Source organism: Neomonachus schauinslandi, chromosome 9, assembly GCF_002201575.2.
Source record: "Neomonachus schauinslandi chromosome 9, ASM220157v2, whole genome shotgun sequence".
Lineage (NCBI taxonomy): Eukaryota > Metazoa > Chordata > Mammalia > Carnivora > Phocidae > Neomonachus > Neomonachus schauinslandi.
Window position 1 is genome coordinate 65638567 of NC_058411.1, and position 21419 is coordinate 65659985.

Here is a 21419-nt window from a genome sequence, read left to right on the forward strand (position 1 = left end):
TGGGTCAGTAGTTTATTCCTTTTTATTGCGGAATAGTATTCCATTGTGGGGATGTATCAAGTTTGTTTATCCATTCACTTATTACAGGACTTTGAGGTTGTTTCCAGTTAGAGTTGATTTTTAATAGAGCTGCGATATGTATTTATGTACGGATTGTGTGTGAAAATAAGTTTCATTTCTCTAGATTAGATACCCATGAACACTGTTGAGTTATATGGTGTCTGTTAACCTTATAAGAAACTGACAAACTGTTTTTCAGAGTGTCGATACCATTTTTTTTTAAAGATTTTATTTATTCATTTGACAGAAAGAGACACAGCAAGAGAGGGAACACAAGCAGGGGGAGTGGGAGAGGTAGAAGCAGGCTTCCTGCCAAGCAGGGAGCCTGATGTGGGGCTCGATCCCAGGATTCTGGGATCATGACCCAAGCCGAAGGCAGACGCCCAACGACTGAGCCACCCAGGCGCCCCTGTCGATACCATTTTTAATTCCCACTAGAGGCGTATGAAAGTTCCAGTTGCTCTATAGTCTCATTAGCACTTGGTATTGTCACTCTTAAAAAATTTATTTTAACCATTCTAATCAGTGTGTAGTGGTATGTCATTGTAATTTTCATTGCATTCCCATAGTGGATAATCATACTATCTTCCCTGTGCTTATTTTCCATTGGTTTATCTCTTTTGGTAGTGTCTGTTCAACTGTTCTGCTCTTAGTAGTTCTAGAAATTTTGTAGATTCTTGGGGAATTTCTACACGGACAGTCATCTGCAAATAAAGTGTTATTTATTTATTCCTGATCTTAGGCATTTATTTATTGATGCTTTGTATCTAAGCTGTCAAATTTAGGCAATACATACATTCATCAATTTCATCAGTCTTTTCAAAGAACCACATTTCAGTTTTAATGACTTTTTCTACTGCTTTTTTTGTTTTAAATTTAATTGATCATATCTTTATTATTTTCTTTCTGCTTCCTTTGGAATTCTTTCTAATTTCTTAAGGTATATCTTCAATCATTGATTTGATACTTTTATTTTTAATACAGCATTTTATTGGTAAATATTGCCCTCAAGCATTACTTTAGCTGCATCTCTGAAATATTGATATGTTGTATTTTAATTTTGTTAAGTTCAAAATATTTTCTAATTTCCCTTCAGTCATCCTCTTTGAACCATGGATTATTTAGAAGTATGTTCTTTAATTCCCCGCTACTTGGAGGTTTTTCAGTTATCTTTCTGTTATTGATTTCTAGTTATTCTTTATGATCGGGCAATATATTTTGTAGGATTCCATTCTTCTTGAATTTGTTATGATGAAGATATGGCCAATCTTGATAATGTGTCATGTGTACTTGAAAAGAATATGTATTCTGCTATTGTGGGGTGAAGTGTTCTACAAAGGTCAACTAAATCCATTTGAGTGATGGTGTTGTTCAGTTCTTCTGTATCCTTCTGGTTAATTTTACATGGTATATGCTTTTCCATTCTTTTACCTTAAACCTACATCCATATATTAAAAAGTGAGTTTCTTGTAGATAAATGTAATTGGGTCTTGGATTTTTAAAATCATTATGAAATCTTTTTTTTTTTAAATAGCTGAGACAATTTAAACTCAACATAATTATTCTTATTTTTGGATTTAGGTCTACCATGATTTTTTTTGTTTGTTTTCATTTCCTCTCTTTTTTTTATTCCCTTCTTTTCCATTTCTTTCCTTATATTGAATTATTAGAATACTTTATAGTATTCCATTTTTGTTTATTTGTTGAGTTTTACTATAGCTCTTTAATTTTTTGTTAGTGGTTGATCTAAGGATGACAGTAGACATACCTGAAGTTTCACAGTGCATGTAAAAGTAACATTTTACAACTTCAAGTACAATATATAAATTTGCAATCTTGTAGATCATTTATCCTCTCCTATTTATGTTGTAGTTGTAATATGTATTACATCTATATTGAAAACCCAGAGGCACCCGGGTGGCTCAGTCGTTAAGCATCTGCCTTTGGCTCAGGTCATGATCCCAGCGTCCTGGGATCGAACCCCACATTGGGCTCCCTGCTCAGCGGGAGGCCTGCTTCTCCCTTCTCACTCCCCTTGCTTGTGTTCCTTCTCTTGCTGTGTCTCTTTCTGTCAAATAAATAAATAAAAATCTTTAAAAAAAAAAAAAAAAGAAAAAACCCCATCAGACTGTTATAATTTTTGCTTTCAACATACATTTTTAAAAAGAGTTAAGGGGAGATTTGTCTATTATGTTTACCCAGATATTTACTATCTCTGTCCCTCTTCCTTCATTGTTGACATTCCAAGTTGTCCTCCAATGCCATTTTGATTCAACCCAAAGAACTCCTTTTTACATTTCCTTAAGAGCACTTCAGCTGGCAACAGCTTCTCTAGTTTTCCTTCATCTGAGAATATCTTTATTTTACCTCCATTCATAAAGGATACTTTCACTAAGTGTAGAATTCTGGGTTGACATTTCTTTTCTTTCAGTACTTGAAAATATCCCACTGACTTCAGACCACTACTTTCCGTATTCTGATAAGGAAATCTGCCATCATTTAATATCGTCTCTCTACGTGCATGCAATGTTTCATTTTTTTCTAGTAGCTTTCAAGATTTTTTGCTTGTCATTTGTTTCTGGGAGTTAGATTCTGGTGTTTCTGGGCATGGATTTCTTGGCACTCATCCTGTTTAGGTTTCATTGAGCTTCATGAATCTTTAAATTATGGCTGGCCAAATTTATAAAGTACTTCCGCACTCTTTCTTATGATGGTTTTTCTGAACTACACCTTTCTATTATTTTTCTGGAACTCCAGGGATGAATGTTTAACCTTTTGGTATTATCCCACAGATCCCTAAGCCTGTTCATTTTTTTAATCTCTTTTTTTTCAAATGAGATACTTTCTTTTGATCTAAGTTCAAGCTTACTAATTCGTTCCTCTGTCATTTCCATTCTGTTCTTGAATCCATCCAGTGAGTTTCTGGTTTTTGTTATGGTATTTTTCAGTTCTAAAGTTTACCTTCAGTTTTGTTTTTATGTCTCGTATTGCTCTTCTGAGACTTTTTATCTTTCCATTCATTTCAACAGTATTTGGCATTACTTCTTGGAGTATGGTTAAAATCACTACTTTAATTTTTTTTCCTGATAATTTCTACATCTATGCCATCTGTTGAGAGTTTCTTGCTTCTCTGTATGTTAAATTTGGGGATTTTATCATGAATATTTTGAATAGTATGTGGGTTCTTTAGTCTTGTTTAAATGTTGTAAAGAGTATTGATTACATTATTTGTTTCTTGATTTTAATAGTAATAGATCCTGTTAGATTCAAGCTACAAATTCCTACTTGCCTTCTGTGGGCTGTAGTTCCAAAGTCAGTTAACTTTTGAACACTTGTGCTGTGTCATTTGGACCTGTCTTTTGTGTGCACCACCCGGTGGCAGTCTAGGATCTGGGAAATGGTCTGCCTCACCATTCACTTCTCAAAGTCTTTGATAAGCAGACTGGAGATAGATTTAAGCATGTACAACTTGTGACTGAGCCCAAAAGTTCATATACAACTTTTTGGAATTATTTTCCTGAGCGCCCTCGTCTCTGAGATCTCCCTGACACCTTCTGTCTCACAGGAGCCCCCTTTTAATGGTCCTCTCGCTAGTAAGTCAGGGCTATGGCTTCCTCACTCTGTAACATAATTAGCATGACTGTGTCTGTCTCCAGGGCCAAGCAGCAAGAGGATATATAGAGAAAAAGACACAATGGGGTATTTCCCTACACTCTTAGGACCAGAGTTCTTCTGGTCAAGGGGAAGTGCTCCTTCATTTGAGTGTTAAGTGCCTGCCAGTCATTACCATTGCTGTCACTGCTGTTTTAGGGTTAGCTGGGGTGAGAAATCATAGAAAAAAGCACAGAGTATTTTCCCTCACTTTCTCTGACACCAGGGGGCCCTTCCTTGCTCATTAGCTAAGAAATAGCTTATCTTGGAGCCCTTTCTATTCACATTCAGTGCACAGTCTCAAGTCCCAGGCTGCTTTTGAGTTCATTGCTAGAGATACCAGAGAAGAAAAAAAATGGGAAACTCATTGCTGATTTGGGGATACTTCACGTTCTGGTTTCCTTCTCCAATCTGCCTACTACCATTTACTTTTCAGAGTCCTCAGATAACTGCTGCTGCATTATGTCCAGGGATTTTAGTTTCTTTTGGGGGAAGAAACTGGGTGGAATGTGTTTTCTCCATTTTGATTGGAACCAGAAACCAAGGTTCATGTTTCTTGAATCTTAGTCATCAAACCAATCTTGAAGGTGTGCTTTAGTCTAAAGCCTAAAACAAATGTCCAAACAGTAATGGTATATAAGATTTAAGTAATAGAGGTGCCAAAAACTCAAGCATTTCATTTAACTCTGCCATAACTCTATGAAGGTTGTATGATAGGCGTTTTATATATTTTTAACTTTATAGATAGGGGCCTGGGGTACAAAGAAATTAGGTAACTTACCCAAGGCCACACAGCTAATAACTGATGGGGTCAGGATTTGAATCTAGATAGTCTGGCTCCAGAGACCAAGCCCTTAATCATACATTGGTGCTTAATATTCTATTTCTATTTTCTCTTTTTGTTTTATTTTAGTGTATGTGTTATTGTGTGTTTATGGAAGAACACTGAGTATAACTATATAGCTACAAGCATAGCTTATTTTACCCCAAGTTTAGGAGAGAGAAAAGATCAGTTGGCAAAGAGGTGATATGACCACTTCTCAGAAAAACTGAGAAAATATTTTGGGGATCAAAACAATTTTAAAGCCCACTGATCCTTTAAATATATATGTGTATCAGCTGGATTTATTCACACACATCTCCTTTTCCCTTCATATTTTTAAACTCTAATGTTAAGTAGAAGGGCATATGGAGGATAGGAGGTTTCTGTTAGAATCAGTCCCTGCTGTAAAAAAAAATTTTTTTTAATTAAAAAAAATCGATAGTTTTCACTTATTTGTAAAATTAAAACCCCAACCAAGACACTAATGTAGTCCTATAAAAAGTGAAATCTGTGGAGTAGGCTGGTCTTGGGCCACCACAAGATGAGTACAGAAATTATAAGTGTTTAGGCATTTTTATAGCAATTTGATAGTCTTTCTGTTGTTGAATAAAATAACTAAAAAGCAGATTCGTATTTTTTGTCCTTGTTTTTATTTTACTCTCATAGTAATTCATTTCTAGTATACTTTCCAAAAGTATAACTATGCTTTGGATTGGAAATTAAAACAAAAAACAAAAAACCTGATTGTTTACCCCCCCAGCTTGAGAAGGGCCACACTGCTTTCTAATTTTAAAAGAAACAATGACAAAATTAATGAGAACACAGGGTCCTGACATGATTTTCTTCCTTCAGAGATTCTTAGCATTTCTAAAAAGTATGCCTGGCATTTTAGGTAAGGTTGTGTTTGTTTTTAAGAGACAAAGTCCCAGAGAAAGGTCCCCGGAACTGATGTTGAATCTGTCTGAAAGCTCGTGTTTATATTTATTTCTTTTCCCTCGAATTTTAGGTTTGGAGAGTAAGCGCCCCTCCACCCCCTACCAGTTCCATAAGGAAGAGCCCAAAAGCTGCTGAAGCAGGGGAAGATCACTGAGGCCAGGTAAGGTCCTGGCCTGGGTGGGGTTTCTCAGGGCCCTGGAGGTCCTTGAGGACCACTGTAGTGGTCTCAGACCTTGGGAGATAAAAGGCAGTGAAGACAAAAGAGAGGATTGGAAGCAAGTGCATCCCAGCACAAGATTGGCTCTTTACCTTATTACTCAACTCAGCAACAAACAACTCTTACTCTTAATCAGCTCAACCAACACCCTACTAATTAATATTTTTTCACCCACATGCTACATAAACATCGACATTTGGTTGAACACAACAATCCACCAACTTCTCTGGAGGTTTCCTTAAGTATCTGGAATTAGATCTTAATATGAGAATGTATTGCAACAAGCACTAAATGTGTTCTTAGAGAAAAGAACTGTATACAGTGTGGAGATTGTGTTCCTTGTGATAAAGTTTTACAATATTTAATCAGAAAAACCTATCCAAATTTGTTCAAGACTTTTTCTTTTCTATTTTGCCTTTTTTTTCCTAATAGATCCAAATCTCAGTATTGTAAAAACAAAAGTATTTATGGAATTGGAAAATTGGGATATATAAATGTCTGAGTTTGTTCTAACAAAAATATTAATAAGAATTAATCAAAAAATACTGAAAAGAAAATTAAGTCATTAGTTATATATATCATGTTTTTTGAACTGGTCCATCAATGTTGGCTTATAGTGTTCTGATATCAGTTGCCTAAATATGTTTAAGTCTTTCCAACTAGTTGAGCCACTCTATCCTGTAAAAATTAATAAATCTTCTTTGTGAGGTAGGAAACCCAGTGTTTTATCCAGGATTTCCTGGAAATTCTTGGCGTAGTCTGATATTTCTTGGATTATCTCTTCCTACTTACAAAAAATATTTTTGATCCCCTTGTATTTTTTTCTAGTCTGTATTTGCTCAAATGTGAAACATAGCCTTTCAATTCCCTAAATTATCAGTTCATGAGGCATCTGTGCTTTGTAAACCTTTCCTGAAGATTGGGTTCATAATAGCTCCCACTTCATACAATTTTTAAGAGCATAAAGTGAACATATGAAAAGAAACTCCCTGGTATACAGTAAACATGTAATAAATGTTGGCTGTTATTATTCATTTAGGGATAATGATATGGAGTTATATCATAGCAGACAGAATAAAATGGAATGTTAGACATCCCTGACCTCTTTGAAATTCTTTAGCCTGTTCAACCATAGGCATTTCTCTCCAGGTTAAACTTGCTTCCATGATCTGCTTTTTACTCTTTCAACCTAACTGTACATATCTCAGTTCCTGTTACTTTTCTTAGTCATAGGGACTCAGCTCACTTGCTCAGTGTCTGTCTCTCTGTCTGTCTCTCTCTCTCCCCTTCCCTCTCTCCCTCTACCCCCTTCCTTGTCTCATGGCATTCCTGTCCTCTGGTGTGGTGGAGAGGAGAAAGGATTGGGATCAGACATGGGACCAAGAATCTTTTGATGGACCCTTCCATCTCCCAAGTGACCTATTAAGGAGGAACTGTTCCACTACCCTAAAAGCATCAGGCCAGTCAATTGTGAGATTAAAGGTTAAAGTGGCCCCAATTTATAATTTGATTTTACCCAATGATTTCCAGTAATGAAACCATCATTGAAGCAAGGAGAGTTAGACTGAGTGAAAAATGACTCTTAGAAAACTCATATCAAATATTGTTCCACCTTCAGGGGTGCCTGGCTGGCTCAGTTGGTTAACCATGCCACTCTTGATCTCAGGGTCTGGAGTTTCACCCTTAGGTTGGGCATAGAGCCTACTTAAAAAAAAATATTGTTCTACATTCAATCTTCTAATAAGCTATAAGCAGCAAATCTAAATAAGAAATAAAGACTTGGATTTATTTGTTTAATCAATTCAGGTAAAATTATATTGAAAACATTCTTTTCAAAGAAATACAATCTGATACTAACAGACCTCTAAAGAAAAAAGCCAACAAACTTTCAAATATTTAACCAAACTAATTCTTCTACTTAATGAATTTTTAGAGACTGTTCATGTATTAGTTTTCCAGGGCTGCATTAACAAAAAAGTTGGTGGCTTAAAACAATAGAAATGTATTCTCTCATAGTGCTAGAGACCAGTTGGCAGGGCTGTGCTCCCTCTGAAGGCTCAGTAGAAAATACTTCCTTTCTTCTTCCAGCTTCTGGTGGCTCCAGGGATTCCTTGGCTTGTGGCTGCATCATTCCAATCTCTACCTCACTCTTCACATGACCTCCTACTTTGTGTGGCTCCTCTGTGTGTTTCTTATAAGGATTTGGTGTAACTGAATTTAGTGCCCACCCTAAGCCATGATGGTCTCACCTTGAGGCCTTTAACTTAATTACATCTGCAAAGACCATTTTTCCAAACAAGGTCACATTCACTGATTTGAGAAGTTAGGATATAGACACATCTTTTTTTTTTTTTTTTTTTTACAATTTTTAAAAATTGAAGTGTAATTAGCATACAATGTTATGTAAGTTTCAGGTATAGAACATAATGATTCAGTAATTCTATCCAATACTCAGTGCTCATCATAGTAAGTGTTCTCTTAACCCCTTAATCTATTTTGCCCTTCCTCCCACCCACCTCCCCTCTGGCAACCACCAATTTGTTCTCTGTATTTAAGAGTCTGTCTTTGTGCTTGTTTGTCTCTTTTCTTTTTCTTTGTTTGTCATTTGTTTTGTTTCTTAAATTCCACACGAGTGAAATCATATGGTATTTGTTTTTCTCTGATTTTTTTCACTTAGCATTATACCCTCTAGGTCCATTCATGTTTTTGCAAATGGCAAGAACTCATTCTTTTTTACGGCTGAATAATATTCCATTGTAGATATATACCACATCTTCCTTATCCATTCATCTATGGATGGACACTTGGGTTACTTCAGTATCTTCACTATTGTAAATGATTGGTGGGAATGCAAATTGGTACAGCTGTGGAAAACAGTATGGTATGGAGGTTCCTCAAAAAATTAAAAATAGAATTACCATATGATCCAGTAATTCCACTACTGGATATTTACAAAGAAAATGAAAACATTAATTCAAAAATATATATGCATACCTATGTTTATTGCAGCCTTATTTACAAATAGACATCTTTTTGAGACCACAAGTCAACCCACCACAGCTCAGAAAATGGATAATGAGCTGAGTTGGAAAAAATAAAAATAAAAACCTTTTCTAGAAAAATTTCACCAGTTGGGTAGAATTAGGGTAAGCATGAAATGGTAAAAAATACTTGAAAATCTGGCTATATTTTAGTATATATAATAATTTTAGCAAAGCTAACAATCTATTAAATGAATCATATCAGTGAAATGAGAGTGGTGCTCTAAATTTGAAAGCAACTTCTTTTTTCCCCTTGAGACTATTCTTTATATTATTATATATGATTACTGATATGGTTAGCAGATACTTTCATCACAGGTAAAACTGATTTTAGCTGAGCTCTTTTGAATGTTCAAAAATCATTTAAATTTGAATTTATAAAACATATCACTCAATTTTTTGAAGTTGCTTGAGGAATTCCACAGCTGAAGAATTAAAATTTACCTGAATTCACTTGGACACTTGCTGATTTCAAAACATATCCCTATAGATTAATATTATTCTATATTCTGGAAGAAGTCCCGGTTTGATAAGCTTAATAAGGGATAAGAAGATATTAAAGTCTTAAATCTTGACCTACAATATCACAGGTATATTATAATATCAGTAATTTCTAACCAATTGGCTAAGCAAACTAAAATTATTTATTTTTTATATCAGAAGATAATAAACATAGGATAGATGAGGCCCTTCATACCTACTTGTCTAAGTTAGGTTGTGATCTACAGAATTTTTAGCTACCCTCAGAGTAAATCAGTAGACTATCATAATGTGCTTTTAATTATATTCATTAATATTCATTTGGGAAAAGTATATCATAGTTTCTATTTCAAGAACAGAAGCTGGAATATGAAAACTTGCTTTTGTCTAGAACATTCAGTTTGAGGCTAATCTTTTCAAGACCTTTCTCTAAGGAGATTATTGTGCTTTATTGTGCTTTCTCTAAGGAGATTATTGTTCAGTTACTGAAATGTAACAAATTTGCTCTATTGAATTATAAACAATTTCTCTAGGGAGTACCCTATTTAGACCAAAGGTGAATGATTTCAACTTGGTTTACTAATTTGACTCATCATTTTCCTGAGACTGCATTTGCATAGAGAATTAATCAAGGGGTATGGATCAAAACAGCTGTCCACATAGGATGTCAGTGGTTTCATGGCACCAGAAATCCAGTCCTGAACAGTGACATTAGCAGGCTTTTATTTAGCACTTACTATGTGTCAGCCACTGTCAGCACTTCACATGCATTAATCCATGGAATCCTCAAAACAGATCTATTATTGTCATTCCCATTTTACAGATGAGAAAACCAAGGAGCAGAGAGAATAAATAGCTTGTAGTGAGAAAAGACAGAGCCAAGATATGAGCCAGGTAGTTTGGCTCCAGAGTCCTCTCAACTCCCCCAAACTTTGGTTTTTCCTTAATGTTATACAATAAGCATTTTTCTAAACAAACCGTTATTTGAAAATGCTGTTGACAGAGCTATCCAACGTTCTTAAGTTTTTGCTGTAATTTATTTTACTACTTCTCTTTATCTAAGTTTTCTGGGATCTTTTTTGCTATTGTAAATAATATTTATACAAATGTCAGACCAACTTGTTGATAATTTCCTTTTTAAAAGTGGAAATGACAAATATAAGAATGTGAATTTTTATAAGGTACTTAATATTTTATACAAAAAGCTTCCAGAAGGCTTATATCAATTTGCAACCCCAGGAGTACTAGCTGGATAACAAAATATAGCATAAGCAAAGACACACAGGGTGAGAGAACATGGTGGGTTCTGCCACAGGAGAGCGACAGAAGCAGACAGCGTACAGACCATGAAGGGTACAGGGAAATTAAAAAAAAAAATAGATATTAAGCAGTCCTAGGTTTCTGACTGGGATGTCACAGTCCACTGGATCACCAAAAGAGAAATCAGATGAAAAGAGTAGGTGTTTTGGGAGGAAGATAATGAGATCAGATTTAAATATATTAAATATAAACTGTGTATGGCATATCCAGATGGCTATTTTAGATTTTCTGGTCAAGGACTCAGGAAGCCAGGACTTCAGCTGTAGATCTGAGAGTCATTATTTTATAGGTCACTGAAAACTGGTTGATTACTCAAAGTACATTACAGGGAGAAGAGAAACCAGAGCACAGAGTTTTGGGAACAACAATATTAAGAAGTCTTATAATCTAGCTTCTCTAAACCAAATTTTTTTAAAAATATAAATAACTGTAATTTTGTGATAACTAGCACTAATCATACAATCACATCATGGTTCTGAATTTGTGTAGCAATAACGCCCACTTTCCAACTGACTCATTTTATACATATCAAATAGATTTAAAATGTTGTAAGAGAGGGACCCAATAATTTTGCCTTTAAAATATACATTTAGGATTTAAGAAATTCAATTTTGCTCTAAAAAGAAAAAATTTATAACAAATTAGAATAGTAACATGATACATACACTCATCTCAAGAACCAAGAATTTGGAGTAATTACCAAATTTTGAGAAATTAGTATAATTTTGCTATTTTCTAGCCAGCAGACAATCATGAGAAGCCCTACCCCTACCCCATCCCCCATGCCGAAAGACATTTTTTTCTTCTGGAAGAGCCCATCTAAACCATGTAGATTTGTATACTTTGCCACCTTGTGGTCATTGCAGTTCTTTGCATGACTCCGTTTGTACTGTGGTTTGAAGACTTTTCTGTTAAAATGGCTAGATGCTCTTATATATTTAATTACTAGCAATACCAGCACAAATATATTAGAATAAACTTGAGTGACTTTGACAAAAGGATTATCATGCCCAAAATGAATATCTATCTGATGAATTTATTGCAGGCTGAGGTATTTGCTTGATAACTCTTTCTGGACCTTTCTTAAATGTGTTTTTTCCATGTGTTGCTGCAGTAATTATTTTGACACAGAATGAACGTTAATAAAAATAAGAAAGGGCTCATTACTCTTGATAGTTTGAATATTAGCTTTTTTTTTTTTTTTTTTTTTTGCATTTCACTAAGGTTTTAACAGAAAATAAAACTCATGGCATGGCATATATGGAGTATATATATGAATAAATAAGACAGCTTTCTGTAAAACTCAAACCAAAGCATCCATGAGTGCTTAGGCTAAGCTCTAGTTTCTATCTTTTCTAGTTCAATCTATCAGAAACAAATGTCCTGGAGAAATGAATTTTTAAAATGTCTCTAGAGGTTCAGTAGCCATTGCTAGATAACTAATGTGGTACAGATGCATTTTTGAGAGGTTTGGGTGACTTACAAGAGAAGAATTACTGTATATTTCATTGTACTTTTGTTTCATCTTCTGATTCCTTTTCACATGAGATTCGATTTTCCTCTGTGAACCTACAAAATATTCAAACATTTGTCTTGGAAGCTACTCAGGGAACATCATCTTTGCTTTAGGACTCTTTCTTAGGCATAAACAGAGGTCTCTTGCCATTCCTAGTCACTAGCTCCCTGTGTCTTGAGACAATAAGCTGGGTTTTGAGCAAATGGTTTCATAGCAATTACCATTCTTAAGCTGCATTTTATTTCTCAAAATATAGGAGATGCCATTGAAATTTAGCAAATAACAGCTGAGCTAAATTTCCTTAATTTTTTTTTCCTTTAAAAAAAGATACACTTTGGACTCATTTAAGCTCTGGTGATACAGTTGATAGACTGCTTATATACTCATGTTTTTCAACTGAAGGGACTTCGGGAAAGTTAGACCAGTAGTAAAGGAGCCATGTGAAAACACACAGCCTTGACTGTAAGAGAAGACACAGGGAGAAATGATAGCATTCTATCTCTATTACTGGAAAAACCAACCCAAATTACAGATTCTTTTAAGGTTAGGTCCATAGTACTTCTTTTACATGATGGGCTCTCAAGAAGTATGTTGGCTTATGTGCCCCAAAAAGGACCAAGTCCCTCCAGAACCATCAAGTAGCCAGGACACACAAGTTTCTGCCCCGAATTTGTTCCCAATTACCCACCAGTTTTAACAGAAATGAGGAGAGAGATTTCTTAGAGAATAGATTGTTTTCTGCTATGTAGTGGAAACAAATCATAGTACCTTGTTAAACTTTAACTCTCTTGGGAGCGGTTGGATTTTTCCTCATGGATCAGGAAGCTTTACTTACACTGTGAGGATGGTCATAGCAGGGATATGCTGAAAAACATAAGGATCAAAGAGGATAAAAGGAATCACTTTTGTTCACCTATTAGGGAAATTTGATGCAAAAATAGTAGCTCCATTCACATGCAAGTCACATTATATGTGATATAATAAAGGAATATTTTTAGGTTAAAAAAAAATTAGTTCACATGAAAGCTGGATTTAAATCCCAGTTCAACCATTTCCTATTTAGGCAAGTTAGTAAATGTCTCTAGTTCTCAGCTTCCTCATATTCCTCAAATAATTATACTTCCCTCAAGTGAACTCATGAACATTAAATAGGAAAATATTAGAAATACACAAAGGTATTATTAGTCAGGTTAGCAAAGACTATGCTGTGATAACAAATAAACCCCCAAATCTCAGTGGCTTAACATAAAAAGTCTTATTTCTTGCTCATATTACAGTCTGAGGTAAAGCTGGTGTGGCTCTTTTCTAAGCCTAGACCCAGAGATTCTGGGTTTCAGCAGGAAGTGGGAGAGAGCACACAGTAGAAAGTACATCCAATTTTTATTTTGTAGGTAGGGCATGAAGGAACACATCACTCCCCCTAATATTTGATTACCGAGAGATAGTCACATGATCTTACAGAGAGGCCTGGGGGCTTGGAAAAGTAGATGGGGACATGGACATATTGTAAAAACCAATGATCGTTACTACAAGCAATGCACTTTTATTGTTGAAAAATAAAACTGCCCTAATTTCTCTGAAATGCATATCAATTTCTATAATTATTGGCAACAGATTACTTGTGATACAACTTTTTTTTTAAAAAGATTTTATTTATTTGTTTGAGAGAGAGAGAGCATGAGTGGGGGTGGGGGGAGGGAGGGACAGAAGGAGAAGCAGACTCCCCAGTGAACAGGAAGCGGACCCCAAGATCACAATCTGAGCCAAAGGCAGCTGCCTAAGGGACTGAGCCACCCAGGTGCCCCTCTTGTGATACAACTTTTACCCAAGACCATGAAACAATGTGTCCTGATTCAGAGGGTAAAAAACTTCTGCTTGTAGAACTTGCCAAAAGACTTAGGTGGTGACAGAGGGAGCCATTGAACTTGGAACATATTTCCCTGGCTACTCATGTTGCTACTTCAATTTTACTTGACAAAGTAGTGCATATGATTTTTTATTGTTCCCTAAGGATGTTTGTATGTGCAGTAAGTCAAATTGCAGCATTCAATAAGCCCCATGTTTCTGTTCAAAACAAATTACAGTGCACACAAATTTATTTTTTTCTCTGGTCTCACTTGAAATCAGGTAGCTATTATAAGTAATACAAAACAAACACTTTATTTTAGAAAATTACAGAAAATAGCATCACCTTTTACAGTGTTACAGAAATATGTGGCTATTTGGAAATCCTAAGTCAAAACTCCTTTGAATTAATATCCAAACATACTTAGGGGAAGTAAGACTGATTTTGTTAAATCATCTTTTCAAATTTTTAATGCTAAGGTACATGTTTTGTTGTAGATTAAGCATGACTATAGAGATGCATAGACCAACAAGACAAGACCATATATTCCTGCTACCAGGACGGTAAAGACAATTGTTAAATGGGTCATTGGGAGTTTATTTTTTTATGAGAAGTAATTAAGTCCTGAGTGACTTTCTTAGAGCTTATGAAATACACTGTTGGTAGTCTTATGAATACACTCATCAGAATTTACTTAAATATTCTTTATTGAATTTAATTTAGAATAGTAATAGCAATAGATGCTATTCGTTATCTGTCTATTACATGCTACATTGCTATATACTCTGCCGGAGCTGGTCTGTGCTCCACCTCACGTATTCACAAAGAAACTGCAATATAGCTTTTGCTTCATTTTACAAAGGAGGAGCTGAAGATCAAAGAAGTCATGTAAAGATAGAATGCTGCATAACCAGGATTGGAATTCAGGTCTTTTCCTTCCAGAATTCCTCTTCACCGCAGTTTCTTTCTTTCTTTTTTCCCTTTTTCCTAATTTATTTAGTTATTTAAATCACCTCATCATTATTCTAAACTATAGGCATCAAGCAACCAAAGATCAGCAAATTGGGAGCTGGAGTTCAGGACCAAGCCTTTCATGGAATGGCCAAAGAGAGAGAGAGATGGGAGATGTAAAATTTTCACAGAAAAGCAGAAAAATCAAGGTAAATTGAGAATGAGGTAATGGGTACATTACAGACCCTTGGTGGTAGTTAACCTCATGAGAGGAGCTGGAAGAACAGTGCCTACTTGACCTGGAGTGGTTTCGATTATTTTGTTAATGAAAATATTTCAATATTTAGGGTCTATGAGAGCAGGATAAGATAGTTCCCTTAAAGGTTAAGAATTTCTAGTTCCAGATACTAAGTTCTTGCCTCGCTAGAATGAACCACTCACTTAGGAATGTAGAAGTTCTGCTTGTGTAGACAGGATAATCCCAAAGTCTGGGCTGGAGACTTGACCTTTCACCACAGAGGGTTGATGTGAACTGGGGTCTGGAATTAGGCTCAAATGTTTTTAGTCAATGATGAAGTTTTCTGGGACCTCACAGAAAATGTGTCCTGCTACAATAGTATTATAATTGGGGATATGTTTTAGGAGGTTTGGAATACCAGTGATAAAACACTTGTAAATCTCAGGAAGCAATAAACTCACAGTATGTATTGAAAGGAAACCTACCATGTAACGTAAGCAGCTAGAAAGAACAGAAAAGATGGGGAAGAAAGGGAGAAAGAAGACAGAAAGAGAGGAAAGAAGAGCTGGAGAGAGACAAACAGATAAGAAAAGCCAAGATAAATGGGCAAGTAGCTGCTCTAATCCATGAAGGGGTTCCTGTCCCAATACCAAGTCCCCTATAATTTGGTTGTGCTCGATAAATTTAGTTGCACTTCATTTTGATAAGCCCATTCTATTAGTAAAATAAGAATATTTTTATTGGACTGGTTTAAATGGATTTCTCAAACACACATGCCTTGATACATTCATTTCATCAGTGTTTGAAGAAAACCTACTGTTTGTAACAAAGGTAGCATATTCTTTGTAGAGAGTATGAAGATAAAACAGGAGTTGAATTCTGCATGGTGTGACTTGATTCAACGAAGATAATACTAAAGAGTGTATTTTTACTTTTATGTATTTTTTTTAAAGCAGCATTCAGAGAGAGCCCATGTTCTCTGAGGATTTATAGAAGATCAATAAGAAGATATAATTCTCAATCTGGAAAAGTTTGAGTCCAGCAGTGGAGTCACAGACTGGCAAGCTCTGGAGGGTTCTTCTTTGGGCTAGAAATATCTCTGCCATTGAATAAATCCATCTAGGTTGTGGATTGCCTGGAGTTGGTAATTTCTGCTATTGGTGTCAGTATTCCATGTGGCCCCTCCTTATGCTTATTGTTAGATTTCTTACTCCTTCATTATACTTATTAAAAAATCCATTACCAACCTGAATTCTCAACCATGAGATTCTGTTTTGTTTGTGTACAAACCAGATTTACTTGCTGTCTTTGTCAGCTTGAGCTGCTATAACAAAAATACCATAGACCAAGTGGCTTCAACAATGGAAATTTATTTCTCCCTCATCCTAGAGGCTGGGAAGTCCCAAGATCAAGATGCTGGTAAGTTGGTTCCTGGTGAGAGTCCTCTTCCTTGTTTGTAGACAGTTGTCTTCTTTCGGTGTCCTCACACTGTAGAGAAAGAGCTATGGTCTCTTCATGCCCTTACAAAGGCACCAGTCCCATCATGGGAGTTCCAGTGCTGTGACCTCATCCAAACTAATTACTTCCCAAAGGCCCCACCTCCAAGTACCATCACACTGGGCATTAGGGCTTCAACATATGAATTTGGGCGGGGCGGGGGGGGGGGACACATGCATTCAGTCCATAGCACTTGTACAGGATTACCTCTAAAACAGGGTGTTAATTAAAGAACCAAATGTCTCATTCTAGGTAAAATTTTAGCTAAAATATGAGATGCAAACATGTTCTTTTGCCCAACTGAGATAAATATACTTGAATCCTCTTTCCAGAAATCTAATCAAATGGAGAGCTCTAACCCTGGTCAAGTTCTCTAAAACATCCAAAACGCTCCATTGACCTACATCTTTGTACATTGCTAGAAGCTGAAAAATAATGTCGTAGAAGTTACAAAATGTTTTGAAATAGTTCTAGAGACTTGGTGATGCTTAAACAGCTCAGCAAAATATTCGGCCCTACACGTATTTGTTGACTTCCTATACGCATTTTGCAGGCACTCTGCTAGATAGTGAAGACTCAACCCTCAAGTAGATTTTAATCCAGAAGATTAAAAAATCAAAGGGACAATATGTCAAAACTCACAGAGATAATTCCATAGAAGTTTGACTCTGGAAGGGAACCAAAGCATCTGGGCCAGCCCTTTGCTGTGGAGAAGATGAAGCTGAGGTTCAGAGAAACTCACTCATTATGGACGTGCCAGGAATAGAAGCCAGGGCTTCTGAGGATCCTAGGAGCACTGTTTATTTGTCAGAGAGTGGGTGCACCACAGAGCCCAAATTCACAGATTGATTTGTTTTAGAGACTCATTTACGTTCTTGGCTTTCTTATTTTTTTAAGATTTATTTATTTATTTGAGAGAGAAAAAGAGAGAGAGAGAACAAACAGGGGGGAGGCAGAGGCAGAGGGAGAAGCAGACTCCCTGCTGAGCCGGAAGCCCGATGTGGGGCTCGATCCCAGGACCTGGAGATCATGACCTGAGCCTAAGGCAGACGCTCAATCATCTGAGCCACCCAGGTGCCCCTGGCTTTCTTATTTTTTATAGGAGTCAAAGTCTTGCTGCAAAGAATATCATGAGCATCCAATTTCAAAGATGCACATGACAATGCTGTGAAAATTTTATAGTACAATTTGTAAGGCATTCTTAGTGTTCCCAAGTACTCTTTCATTTTTAACTCCTCGAAGGAAGTCATACAAGCTGGTAACCTCACAATATGGAAAACATTGTTGGTGTTAAGTACCAAGCTGTTAGATTAATTAATTAATATTTACTGGGGGCAGAGGAGTGCAAAGGTGTGGTTTCAGGAAGAAGTAATTGAGTAACTTGTTCTGAAAAAAACTTGACTGTATAACAAGTGTATCCACCTGACTTATAAATGACTAAAAATAGCACTTCCTATGAGAGCATAAATCCTATGTGTAGTACCAGGCAAAGTTCTAGTAAGGTTTTCAAGAAAAATGATATAACAAATGACAGATAAATGGATGGTAGGATGCAAAGGTTAATTTAGTGTTCTTGCATTTTGTGCCTTTGGATTTTATGTATATTCAGATTGAACTTCCACCATTAAAAGAAATCACGCTCTCCTCAAAGATGCCATGGGACCTCAGTAGCCCTTTTTCTATTTGTGCGTAACTTTACCGGGACCTGCTTTTCAGGTTATGAGCTACACCACCAAGCCATGCCTGTTTCTGCAACAGCTCCAGGAGAAGCTCAGAAAGGTTGCACAAAATTGGCATCATCACTAGTTCTTCCATAGTCACAGAATTTCAAACCCTGCTGGTGTTCTTTCCTTTTAAAAATTCTGACGTGAGCCTCAGAGTCACAATCTAGAACATGTTTATTTGTTCACGTTAAATCACTTAACTCTGTCCTTTTGATACCAGAAAAGAGCTTCCAAATATATAGAACATTAATATTTGTTTAAGTGACAGGGGTTTTATTAAAAATCAGCCCTAGTATCCAACAGGTGGGTGCCACACAAAATCTGCCAATTATTTGAAAGAATCCTCTGCATTTAGAAAAGATTGAGAGGCTAAAAATAATAACTAAAAAGTTCTCAATCAGGGTTAGTGAGGCATATTTTCCATTTGTCCTTCCAGATTCACTCTGCTGTTCCTGGCACTTGTTTTGTGCTCCGGGAGGCTGAGCTCTGTGCACTGTCTCACCTGGGCATCCTGCCTTCTGGCTTCACTGGGCCTCAGCCAGTGGAAGGACGCAGCAGAAGGAAGGAGGAAGAAGTGGGGTCTTAGAATTGACTTCCCGGGTTCCCTCTCTAGAGATACACGGACTGCTGGCTACAGCCTCTACTGAAGGCTGCTGGTTCCATCATGCAGCCTTCCCCATGCAATCACCTAACTAGAATTTAGGGAACTACTCCTTCCCTTTCCCTCTGGAGGCAGGGAGAGGAACAGCTCCCCTTGTTGTGAGCCCCAGGGTGCTGGACTATCTTTTCGGTTTCCTTCTTCTCATGACAGATACAGAAAAACTTAAGCAAAAACATAGAGCTCAGTTACGAGGTTAGGAATTTCTGTCTGCTTTGCTTGGTGCCTAGAAGAGTATCTGGCAAACAGTAGACACTCCATCCATATTTGTTGACTATATTGTTATAATATGATTTTTTAATGAAAACTAGAATTGTTAAGCAGGTAATGTTTATGATTTGCCAACGTAGAAATTAAAAATAAATTCCTACATGCATGCAAAAAAACCTCCATCACATCCATTTTTATTATACATACTTAATTGTACATATATACAAATATATAAATAAAAAAGATATTAAAGAATGAGAGTGACCCTAGTGGTGTCCTAATGGCCATAACTGGAGAGAGATGTTCACTACTTCAGATGGAATTCAACCTTGTAAGCAAGAGGTAACTCATGCCTTCTCTTTCAGTTCCCCCCAAACAAACACGTGCATCTGGGGGACCCAATGAAATAAATATTTAGTTCCAACTGAGCATCCGCACCTTCTCTAGAAGCTGGGAGTGTAATGGCGAATATGCTAGATCCCACCTCTCCACCCCCTGTGGCAATGTGCTGGCCTAAGGGTGCCGTGGGGGGATTATCTTTGACTTAAAACTTCTTAACTGCAGAGCTGAGAGATAAGGTGTTATCCAGGTACAGGAAGCAGGTTGGGAGGAGAAGGGGCTTCCAGGCACAGGGGACAAGAGCTTGCGGAACGGGGTGGAGAGTGAAAGCATGACTCACTCCGGCAACTGAAAGAAGTTCTTTATGCTGGAATACAGAGTTTGAAAATGAAAATATTGAGAAATGAGGATGGAGAAGTTAGAAGAAAGTTTTATATGGGATTTAAGGGAGTTGAGATTTCAAGCCAGTTAAGTGCTCATAGAGTGAGAATAAAAGGTAGGAAATTAATTATTCTTCCCCTATTCTCCAAACTATAAACACACATATACACTTTATATCTCCCAATTGGGAGGAAGTTAAGGATCCCAGAAATTACTGGAAAGCAGCAATTATCTAATTGACATTAACCCATATTTCACATGCTTAATTAACTATGGTTAAGCAGCTAACAGTTATTGTGTGTTTACTGTGTTACAGGCACTGTTCTAAGAACTTTATAAGTATGACTTTTTTTTAAAGATTTATTTATTTATTTGAGAGAGAGCCAGCGCTTATGCAAGCACATGAGCACAGCGGGTAGGGGCAGAGGGAGAGAGAAGGAGAATCTTAAGCAGATTCTGCAGAATCGCCAGCAGGGCCAACAGGGGCTCAATCCCACAACTTGGAGATCAGGAGATCATGACCTAAGGCGAATCCAAGAGTCAGGTGCCCAACAGACTGCGCCACCCAGGTGCCCCTAGGTATGACTTTTTTAAAATTAAATATTTTATTTATTTATTTTTGAAAGAGCACGTGGACAGAGAGAGAGAGAGAAGGAGAAGCAGACTCCCCGCTGCATGGGGCTCGATCCCAGGACCCTGAGATCATGACCTGAGCCGAAGGCAGATGCTTAACCGAATAAGCCACCCAGGTGCCCTTGACTTTCTTTAACACACTCACAGTAACCTGATAGATAACCCTATCAGCTAGTTACTATTATTATCTGAAATTTACAGATAAGGAAGAGGCACAGGAAAGTTAAAAGACTTACTCAACGTTACACAGATAGTAGGTGATAGAGATTTAAAAAAAGAAGGAGGGGGAGTAGTTGTTTTTCCTCACCTCCTATAGAAGGTAGGTTGGGAAAAATACTTGGGAACTGCACTGATATTCAACATAAATAATTAGGACTATGGTGACAAGCTTGCTTTATACAGAAGCAACAAATTGTGCACACACCTTATATCGTGGCATAGAGAGCAAATTTAGTGAATAGATACATTAAGTGTTGAAATCAATGTAATACAAACATGGCAATTAAATTGTTTTCTTTTTAAAATATGGAACGTGTCATGAATTTGCGTGTCATCCTTGTGCAGGGGCCATGCTAATCTCTCTGTATCGTTCCAATTTTAGTGTATGTGCTGCCGAAGCAAGCGCTTAAATTGCTTTTCTAAGGGGGAAGATTGAACAGAACTTTTTTAAAAGTCAGGGAGCCATGGAAACTAAAAAATGAAATTTGAATCCAAACAGGTCATGAACCAGTAAGTCAAGGCTAGGTCTGGTGCCTCCATTTTCCTAACTTTAAAATAAAGTGACATTTTATATTACTATATTGGAGTGGTAAAGAATTATGCATCAGACAGCTGTTTGTAATTATAAATGAGAAAAGACAGTTATTGAATCAAATAACTTCAGCCTTTAGTCTTATTA

General features: G+C 36.6%; 1 non-coding gene across 1 annotated transcript; it reads right to left on the minus strand.

The window, feature by feature from the left end:
• Positions 1-21040: 21040 nt before the first annotated feature.
• On the minus strand, positions 21041-21146 carry LOC123325753. The gene has a single exon (XR_006540611.1). It is a non-coding gene; the product is annotated as a U6 spliceosomal RNA (small nuclear RNA).
• Between the last annotated feature and the right edge of the window lie 273 nt (positions 21147-21419).